At 53.1% G+C, this 9149-nt stretch overlaps 1 protein-coding gene across 12 annotated transcripts in view; it reads right to left on the reverse strand.

Moving 5' to 3' along the window:
• Positions 1-8500, reverse strand: part of SFMBT2 (Scm like with four mbt domains 2) — a 181795-nt gene extending 173295 nt beyond the window's left edge. For 3 of the 12 annotated variants that reach the window (XM_081557209.1, XM_081557198.1, XM_081557211.1), the window contains exon 1: positions 7890-8032. The gene's annotated coding sequence lies outside the window, so the exon portion shown is untranslated. Of the gene's footprint in view, positions 1-2809; positions 2982-3563; positions 3724-4184; positions 5109-5849; positions 6031-6359; positions 6478-7889; positions 8033-8300 lie in introns of those variants that run through there. The other 9 variants (XM_081557207.1, XM_081557199.1, XM_081557200.1 and 6 more) reach the window with 8 other exon arrangements.
• Positions 8501-9149: the final 649 nt, after the last annotated feature.

Consider the following 9149-nt stretch of genomic DNA (forward strand, 5'->3'; position numbering starts at 1 on the left):
TCAAACCTGGGTCTCCTGCACTGCAGGCAGATTCTTTACCATCTGGGCCACCAGAGAAGCTCCAGGGGAATAAGAGAATAAATAATAAGACAATAATAAGTTGGGCCCCATCCAACTGCCAAGTCAATGAAAACACCCTAATGTACTTTAGTTATAAAGAACTTGGGAAATGTAACCAATACTGCTAAGAGCTGGTTTAACCCTGCAGTGTAACCATCACTTAGCAGAATGTACTCTGGGCCTTTTTAACCACAACAAGCAACACTGTTTTCATCTGTAAAACCCAGGGACTATTCTAGAGGTCTCCTAAAGTCTATCAACCCACTTAAACATTTCAGAAGATCTGGGTTTTCCTGAACCTTCCTAGTTCGAGTGGATGTGGTAGGAAAGAACAATATATAATCCTCTCAAACGGAACAGAGACTCAAACAAGGAAGTAGTCACCATGGTCTACACTGGATCCCAAAAGCTTTCATTCAAAAGCTTTCAAGAGATGGGGCTGGTCCCAAATGCCCAGCTGGCTACTCAGAGTGTACAGTCTGCTACACCACCCAGAGCCGCTCTGGTTCACAGCACAGGGATGGAAAGGGGAAGAAGTTGTCTGAACTCCGCAGCTGGCTGGGAAGAAGAAAGCATATTTAAGCTAAAGTTGTAAAGACAATAAATGATAAGGACCATGACTCAAGGCTCCAAACATTCTGTTACATCAGTCAGAGCCTTTCTCCTGCCTCCAAGCAGAACATCAAAGAACACAGAAAACCAGAGCTGGTAGGTTTGATCCCAGAGTTGGCTGTTTCTTAGTAACAGCACTACGGACTATTAGGGACAAGGGAGAGGGGAGCAGAAAAAAACGAGATGCTCCAGAACCATCAGGCTTTATTAAAATGATGGCAGGGACTTCCCTGGTGGTCCAGTGGCTAAGACTCCTTGCTTTTAACGCAGAGGGTCCAGGGTGGATCCCTGGTCAGGGCATTAGAGCCTGCATGCCACAACTAAGACTTAGCACAGCCAAGTAAATAAGCGTCTATTTAAATGACCTTTCACGTGAGGCTTTGTAGGAACTTGCACTTGGCATTTCAAACGCTCATACTGTACCTTAAAATAATGGAATTCCTATCAGTTTTGACTAAAATGGAAAAAAAAAAAGCAACTTGCCCAACTGAGGAGAAAGGATGCTAAAAAACCATCTTTCCTTGGGCCAATAAAACTGCAGGGGGAAAAAAAAACACAGGATAAAAGCTTTCCCACCATCCCCCACCCCTGTGGCTGTAAACCCCTCTTTACAGTCACAACCACTGGCGTTATTCGCCCAACACTAGAGAGTTCACCAAATATAAGGCATCAACCAAAATGCGTCACTCTGGTTTTTAAGAAAATCAAAAAGTATGAAACCGAAAGCACAATGGATCATTTCTTTAAATCAAGGTCAAAGACATCCATCTTATCACAAGAATAGAAACCTCCATGACGAGAGAGTAAAACGTTTTGAGTAGTGAGTATCACAGGTAACAGGAAGGACCCTAACTGCTGATGTACAGCAAAGTATCAGCATGTTTTAAAATTCTCTATGAGGGACTTCCCTGATGATCCAGTGGTTAAGACTCTGAGATTCCACTGCAGGGGGTGGGGGTTCAAGTCCTGATAGGGGCACTAAGATCCTGAATGCCACGCACCATGGCCAAAATAATAACTAAAATTTTCTACGGGCTAACCAGATAGGGAGTAAAGGGTAGTACCTTTCAATCAGAACACCACTGTGCTGATCATACAAAACCAAACCCTAAGAACTTTATTTGGTAATGCTTCCTTGGTGGTCCAGACGGTAAAGAATCTGCCTGCAACTTGAGAGAGACCTGGGCTCAATCCCTGGGTTGGGAAGATCCCCTGGAGGAGGGCATGGCAACCCACTCCAGTATTCTTGCCTGGAGAATCCCATGGACCGAGGAGCCTGGCGGGCTACAGTCCATGGGGTCCCAAAGAGGCAGACACAACTGAGTGACTAAGCACAGCACAGCTCAGCTCACTCCCTGCTGGACTGCAAGCTCCAAATTGAGTATCTCCTCTTACAATACACTGTCCTGTCTATAAACATGTTGTTTACACTGACCTCCAAACAGAGAACGCTTGGCTTAGCCAACAAGATCAAGTTTCCTGTGAACTGTCCCAGGACATTCTCAGTCTTACAAAGAGAGGAAGGACTTGCCCAGTGGCCCAACCTGAAGGGTAGCTGTGGAAAACAGAGGGTCAGGTCTGATTCCTTCACTGACTGAGTTATGAGGAGGCCGCAGTTACCACCCCCCCCCACCGCCCCCGCCACACACAAACACACATATTATGAATATAATCAAATAAAGTCTAAGCACTCACCTTGTGTGGGAGGGCGGGTACAGAGGGCTATTTGGAATGGTCCCTTCTAGTCTAGGAATTATTAGAGCAAACTCAAATCAAATTTTTGTCTATGGCCTGTATCCAAAGGCAGGCTGACCTGGTCCGGGCTCTGCCATTACTGGATTGTATGTGAAAGCTACAGTGGTGTGCCTCAGTTTTTCTCTACATCTCTCCTTTTCCAGAGCCCAAGTGAAATCATGACCCCATGTGCATTTGTATCACTTAATAACAATAACGTTACATCTGCACTGTGATCTGCATTCACAGACATCCTCTGTGATGATGGCCAGTCATGTGTCAACTCTACCTCCCAGACCAAAGATGAATCACATGGGCAGGTCTGCATAGATGTGCTGAACCACGAATTTTTTTCCCAAATAGAACCATGGAGATGTTTGAGTGAGTTTCTAGTTTAAAGTACCTAATCTTAGATATGGAAGCTGATTCTCAGAAAGATGACGACCAGTAACCAGTCCATGGTCACACATCCGGATAGAAGCATCGCTGAAACCAGGCCTCCTCCCAATTTTGTCCTGGCCTCCTCTGTTGGGAATCCTCCTCACAAAACAGAGCTGTCAGGTCACAGATCACCACTGCAAATACACAGATTGGTTTGCCATCACAGAGATAATTTCCCTAACAGGATTTGCTTACCTGTAGAATGGGAACAGTAAGTTGCTACCAGGAAAATGCCGATATAAGAACAGTCAAAAAATAATACTAAATATGTCTTAAACTATGAATCCTAATTTCTTTTGGGGGCAAGAACTTTTTACAAGTTCTTTATTATTTTTTATTTTATTTTTGGCTGTGCCCCATCCTGTGTGGGATCTTAGTTCGCCAACCAGGGATCGAACCCATGCTCCCTGCACTTGTAAGCACAGAATCTGAACCACTGAACCACCAGGGAAGTCTAACAAGTTCTTTATGGCCTCCACACTGTTACAGGAACTCCAAAAGTTCCCCAGAAAGTGAAATACTAAAAGAGAAATGGTATCTAATACTAGAACTGGAGATGATTCAAATTCCACATTGACTATATTTGTTCGAATCACTTAAAAAAAAAAAAAAAAGAAACCTCTTTTAACTTTGAAATTCTCTGTATTTTCACTGCCTGTGCTTCTTGTATCCCCAAAGCACCCTGTATCAATTCCAGGGACGCCTCATTCACTTACTGCTCAGAGAGCAATGTTTCCATCACCCAGCATTTCTGCTCAGATTTGGCAAGTCCTCTGGGGAGAAAGGTGGAAACGGCCACCTCAGTCAGAGTGCACAAAATGGAATCTGATGAGTGGTCAGCCTTGCCGACATAACTTCATAATTAGTCCATAAACTCTGCAAGAAAACATTAAGAGGAAAAGCCCTCTCTGATCAGTTACTCCCATCATTAGAGAAATTCAGAGTACCATCAGTATGGCCTGTTTGAGGTTCAGGGTGTGGGTAACCCAATGGGAAAGGGGAAATACTCTTGTCACCCCTGCAGGTCTCTGCCAGCACTTCTAAACCAATACACATCAAAACAGATTGACTGGTGGTGTTCTCTAGCGGAAGGGTTGCTGAACAGCCCTGCCACTGGGCAGCGATTTCCACTGGCCAGAGGGGTGTCTCCTGAGCTTGAGTAGGGGACTAGAGGGCTTCCGGTGCCTATTGTCCATGACCCCCCCACCTTCCAGGCAGCGGCTGGGTCCCAGCAATGAGCTAAGATAAACATCTGAAACAGTACTTATTCATGGAAGGGAGGAAACAGAGTGTGCGCAAATGTAACGCTCTGCAAGGAAAAGTAGCAAACCTCCTACCTCCAACGAGCTCCTAGCCAGCAATTCCTTGCGCCTACCGAGGCCTCTCCCCTCCCCTCCTTTACCAGCTTCCTCCCCACCCCCAACCGCCTCCCCAGGAAATGGGGCCGAATTTGTGCCGGTTTTCGCTTTCTCTCTCCTCTGGTGAAACCTGCGTCCATTTGCTTGCTGCAGACGTGCCAATCGGTCCCCCGGCTCCCTCGGCAGGGGTGCGAGGGTGGAGGGGTGAGGGAAGGTAGAAGGCGGCGGCGATGGGTCTGGATTCGGACACGGTCTGCGGGCATCCGAGACAGTTTCCCACCCGTGGGCTCGGATCCGCTGCGAATGCTTCGCTGGAGCCGACAAAACGCGGCGCGGGGACGGGACTCTCCGGAGCCAAGGGGGCGAGCGCAGGGCCTGCAGTCCCGGACCCTGGAGGAGCCGGAGCTCGGGTCCAGGGAGGCAACACAGGGGACACCAGGGTGGGTGAGCAACCTCACTCCTGCGCCGAAAGGAACGAAGACCCGCGCGGCCAGCCCCGGGCGCCCTGCCCTTCCCGGAATCCCACCCAACTCTGTAAACACGAAGATCCGGAAAATTCAGAAAGCGAAACTGCAAGCAGGTCTCCAGAAGTTTGGAAACGGCTTCCCAAGCTCCCGGCGTCTGGACACGACGGACGCGGTCAAGGATGAGCGCCCCAGAGAGTGGTCATCGCTCTGCAATGCCGCCCTCCGCGGCCCCGGTGCACCTCCCGGGTTTTTCACGCGCAACCGTCCCCAGTCCAGGTTCCAAGACGGGGGTCGGCGGTGCTCCTACCTTGTCTCCATTCCGCCCTCCGCCCGCTCCTCCCCACAAGAAGGGAAACTTGGGCCCTGCGAGAATCCTGGGGAATGTTCTTGTAATCGGTTGTATGTAAGCTTCCACGGCACAGCTCGACGCAAAATCGCAGGTTTCGGGGCGTTGGAGTAGATTGTGCGCTTGTCAACAGCGACGTCAGGAGGACGAGGGGAGGGGTTCCCGGCTGAAACTGCAGTTTACAAGCACTGAGCCATTTTAGGCTGGTTTCCCCTTGAAGGAAGCCCACGAGGAAGCAGTCGCCGAGGGGACGCCCGGGACCGGAATGCCGGGGACGCGCCGCTCCGCACGCTCAGCAGGGGGCTCGCGGGTGCGAAACGCCTCTAGGCCTGAGGGTCAGCCTCACTGCCCAGTAGGAGAGGGGAAATCTGCTGCGGGGTCCCCAATTTGGGGAATGCTTGCCCCCAGGCCCTACCCAGGGGGGCCGCAAGGGGCAGACTGTCCGATGGCGCGGCGACCGTCCAAATAGGAGGACACTTGACCCCCTCGATCCTTCCTCCAAGCCCCTGCGAATGCCCAGAGCCCACGTCACTGTGACAACTGCAGACCTGGCCAGCGCTTTTTAATCCTGAGACTTAAAATCTTCCTGGCGCACTAGACAGACGCGCCATCAGGTTCTCGGGCCCAAGTAAAGTCCCCCGGATCTGCCCTAGCCTGCCCCCGGGGACAGAGCGCGGCTGCTGTGTGGCCCCAATCCCCCTGGTCCACCCTGCTGGCTGCGCTGCTCGACCATCGCTCCGCGGCTGCATCCTGGCCACTGGCGACCCCTGTCGGGGACCCCTTCCAGCTAAGGAAACTCCGTTTGCTCGCTTTCCCTCGGGCTCCACTTACAAGCTCCGACTCTGCCCTCAAACTCTCAGACCCTCTGAGGACCCCGAGATCGGCCTTTCCCCAGCACCTCGCCGCCCTCTTCAACCCCAAGGCGACATCCCCGCTCGATCGCCTTAGAAGGCTCGCCGACCCAACAAGGGCGAGGGGCACTCTCCCGCGAACGCTCTCCCCATCCCCCACCTTCCCTAGAGCGCAACTCCAAAAGCAACTCCGCCGCTCCACCCCACGCTCTGCAGCCCAGGGCCGTGCGCCCCCGCCCTTCCGCCAACGTACTTTCACACACACCCCCACCCCACCCCACCCCCCACACCCCGGACGCCGCAGCCCCCCACTCCCACTTTCTACCCCGCCGCGGCGCAAAAGACCCGGTGTCCACCATTAAGTACAGCGCGCCCCCTGCACACACACACACACACACACACACACACACACACCGGCGTCAGCAGCCTGACTGCCCCAGAAACCCTGGATACTGAGTCCTTTAAATAAGCGACACACCGCTCCACCTACCCGGCTTTACCCACACAGGATCCTGCGTACAGAGACAGAAAGAGAACTGGTCTAGAAAGCTGAAATAAATCATTCCCTCTGCCCTCATGCATTTTGCACCACGTGTCAGCAATTTGTCACGTCAAATCAGGGCAGGGTCTGGTTCGGAGACGCACACACGAATCTGGGGCGGATCTCTTGGACACTCCCACCCAACTGCACACACAGGTATGCCCACTGATTCAAAGGCACGCAGAGCAGTCCTGTCCCGATGCCCCGGTCCGGGCCAGCGGTACCCCTTTCCCCTTTAGCAATGGACTGGACACACGCAGATTCTAACCACGGAAAAAACTAGGGCAGCTCATTCCTTCTCTTTTTTCCCATTTAATTCGCTAAAGCAGCTACTAGAGTAGCCAAAGAGAGCTGAAACTAAGAGATGGCAACTCCGGTTGGGTTTTTTCCCACCTCAAAATCTTGATTTTCAGTTTTTAAAAGCCACCTTAGCCCGCCATATTGAAACTGGCAAGGCTTCTAAATACTCCTCCGCCGCGGCTTCCAAGAAAACACCACAACCGAGCGGGCTCTGGGCGCGCGTCTGGCCACCGCAAATCAACCACTTCCCTCGGCTAAGGCTCCCCTTCTCCGGCTAATCGTCTCCCGCCGCTCCAGATCAAAAATCCACAAATACATCTAGCAGTTCCTACAGCAGTTTTTTTTTTTTTTTTTTGCGGATTTTGCTAACACACACATTTTTTTAAAATAATAAAACTCCAAAGCCAGATCAGATTAGTAATTGTGAAAGGAGGTTCTCTGAGAGCAGACAACAGGAAAGCCCCAAGGGACAGGATGTGACTTTAACGCTAAAGAAAAAAGAACGAAAAAAAGAACAAAAAGATCATCCATGCCGGAGCACGCTCCGAAACTACTACTGACAATTTCAGCTGCACAGGCAAATGTTTGGGGGGGGGGGGCGATTCGGAATGTGTCCACGATTTCTAATCCCTTTGATGGATGGTCTCCAGTCCTCACCCCACCATCTCCCCCAACCACCACCACGCCGCCACCCCGAACACACACACACCATTTAAAAAAAAAAAAAAAAAAAGGAAGAAAGAGACCCCAGCGCGGAGTAGCAAGGGCGGCTGCGTCGCCAAATTGAGCGCACAAATGAGGAAGGTGGGCGGCGGGAGGGGACACTGTGCACCCGGAGAGGAGTACGCTTTCCAACTACGGACAGACTCCCGTGAGGCCGGGCTTTGCGAAGCCGAGGGACCTGGAGGAAGGGGACGGGGGGGAGCAAAAATGACAACCCGGAGCACAGAGGGGAGTTTGGGGCTCTGCTCCAGTGCTGTCGCCTTTTCCTCCAGCCCTTCCCTTTCGCTTCTCTCCCAGTGCACCCCCTCCTTCGGCCCCCCACCCCGAGCCCAATCCAGCTTCCCTTTTTCTCGGAGCTGGAAAAAGAGAAGCAGACCGACGCACTCAACCTGCGGGCCGGAGGTCCCCTCGCGGGGCGGGCTGGGCGCGGGGACAGCGGCCGGTGCTGGGTCCTACCTAGTGAAGTTCGTCCTCCCCGCGGCGTGGACAGAGGCCGGGGCGCCGCCGAAGCGGGGGACGCCGGCCTCACCCGCTCGCCGCGCCTCGCTCGCTCCCCGCCCGCCACCTCCCTCGCGCGCCCGCTCCGCGGCTCGGACTCCCACTACAGCCTCATTCCAATATGGCATCCTCTCTGTGCGCATGCCCGGCACTCTTTTTTAAGATTATTATTTTGTGTGTGTGCGCAGCGAACTCCTTCAACGACCTTTTCCAAGCGCTTGCGGCATGTCTTAAGCCAATTAGCGGGCGGGACGTTGCCCCCCTTCCCCTACCCACGCTGGGACTTCCCCATGCCTGGGCACATCGCCACCCCCACACACTCACCCACGCACACTCCACACTTCCACTGCCCTCTCCCCGTCCCCCGACTCCCCTGGCTTTTTTCCTTTAGCTTCCTCCATACACGATCTGCAGAAAGTTCCCATCACAGGCGCTTCCGCAAACCCATCGGCAGGGAAATCTGGGCAAACTCCGCAACTCACTGGACACTTTCGGTTCCCTGGATTTACAATCCCCCGGTGGACGAAATGCACAAAGTTGCGCTTTTCCGCACAAGGCTTGTAGCCAGCGGAAAGAAATTCAATCCGCTCCGAGACCCGGGTCCCGCCCACTGCGCCCCACCCGGCTCTTAAATTGTGCCTTTTCTATGGAGATTCAAATATTTTCTGGGGCCTTAGGGGTAGCGGGAGGGGGCAGGAGAAAGGTTTTTCCTGGGAAACGTGCCCAGAGGAGTCGGAAATTCAATCAGGGCTATTTGGACCAGCCTTGCAGCTGAGACCCGCAGGGCGCAGGTAACGAGGATCGCCACGGCGTCTCCGGGGGGCAATGTCCAGGTCTGGGGGACCGCGAAGGGCACCTGGCCTGGGCTGGCTCTTGGAGGGCGGGAAAAGAATCCTGCCCGAGGAAAACGTGGCCCTCGGCGACCGATGGAGTGAACAAGAGGCATAGCAGACCTGAGCCGGGCAGGGTTTCCGTGTGGCGTGTGTGGGTCCGCAGGCACTTTGCCTGGGGCGTGGGGCGGGGGGGACGACAAAGTGGATCTCCCTGGCCGGAGCGGTGGCTGGGCAGAGACTGAAAGGAATATCCTAATGCGGAAATGCTGGCGACGCCCGAGTGGGTCAGACCGAGAACTTCCGAAGGTGGGCTTTGCTGCACTGAGGAGCGAGGAGATCTTGCTGGAGGCTAGAGTTTATTTCCACGGGAAATGGAGAACCAGCA

Source organism: Giraffa tippelskirchi, chromosome 13 (assembly GCF_054371585.1).
Source record: "Giraffa tippelskirchi isolate mGirTip1 chromosome 13, T2T-mGirTip1v1.2.pri, whole genome shotgun sequence".
NCBI lineage: Eukaryota > Metazoa > Chordata > Mammalia > Artiodactyla > Giraffidae > Giraffa > Giraffa tippelskirchi.